The following is a 1590-nucleotide window of genomic DNA, read 5'->3' on the forward strand; positions in this document are numbered from 1 at the left end:
CAGGGCATAGGGGCCGGAGAAGCTCATCCCGTATGGTGGAGAGGCGTTGGGGACGACAGTGGAGTTTTTCACTCTTTCGGCGTGGAGAGGTCTACTTGGGGAGAGCCTCAGCCATATCCCTACGGTTGCTTGGCCCCGTGGCGTATGGGCACGGATGCTGGTGTTGGTGGTGTCGCAGGTCATGATGTAGCAGGAGCGGGCACATCTGGTGGTGGTGGTGGTGGTGGTGACGAGGTGATGGATGAGCAGGATGCGGAGTGATGACACTCATTTCTTTTATATGCTGTTTCATGGATATGTAGTGGATAGTACTTGTTTTCTTTGACACTTTATCAGACTTTGGTTTATATGGTTGGCCATAAGGCCGTATTTCAGATACATTTAGACTGTTTATGCAGGATATTAGAGTCGGAAAGGTGTTCCGACTCGTGTTTATATAGTTGTTTGGTTTTAACATGGTTTTTGGAGGCTTTTCGACCTGTGGCTACTCGATCGAGTACCCCTCACTCGATCGAGTAACTGCAAGTGTGACACTTGATGGGTGTTCTGATCTCAGCCTACTCGATCGAGTAGCTGATGAACTCGATCAAGTAAGGCCAGCTCGATCGAGTGCCTGACCAACTCGATTGAGTAACACTGTTACATGAACTTTTCGACATAAGACTTGATTGAATCATCATATCTTTGGATGTTTTTATATTAATTCTTGTTGTGGGTGTTTAGTACCATTGTTTAGCCTCACCGATGGTTATATTTTTGTGTGTGGTCGTGTTATATATATACAATTGTCAATGCTATGTACGTCAAGTGAATCGATACATCAAATGGCTTCAGGTAACGTAATATTTGACGATTGTAACTATTGTTGCATTATGGTATCGTCATATATATATATATATATATATATATATATATATATATATATATATATATATATATATATATATATATATATATATATATATAGAGAGAGAGATTGAATCATGTGAGGCACCCTTCTTAGGGTAAGGCGGCTGGACACCTTCTAAACCGTCAGATCTAATAACTATAGACGCACCAGATGCTGCCACGTGTCCCTATTTAATCATACACTCAAAGCAAATGCCAGCCAACAACTTCATTTACGACATTTCACTCTCTCTCTCTACTCTCTCTACTCTCTCTCTCCCTGTCTCTGTCTTTCACGCATTAACTCCACTCTCAACACTCAACTACCGTTTTTCGATTAAATTCGTTCATCATCGTCTGAATCACACGCAGTTCATCACCTGATATTTTGATCGCGATCGTCATCATCATCATCATCTCTGTTCGGTCGTCCTTTTTCGGATCTAGGTATGTGATATTCTCGTTCGTATCACTAATTTCCTTCATTTTCGATCAATTATAGTAAATCTACTTTTTTCAGACGCTTTTCAATCTACTATTTGTTTCGATAATGTATTACTAAATCATTTTCATTATAATGCAGGTTTTAATCATCCTCGAAGAATTATCCGGTCAGTACGAATGCAGCAAAATCAATTTCGGAGCATTTTTGATCTACTATTTGTATGTCCTGTTCGCTCTCTTCAATACTTACTTCGTCAA

This window comes from Silene latifolia, chromosome 7, assembly GCF_048544455.1.
Source record: "Silene latifolia isolate original U9 population chromosome 7, ASM4854445v1, whole genome shotgun sequence".
Taxonomy (NCBI): Eukaryota; Viridiplantae; Streptophyta; class Magnoliopsida; order Caryophyllales; family Caryophyllaceae; genus Silene; species Silene latifolia.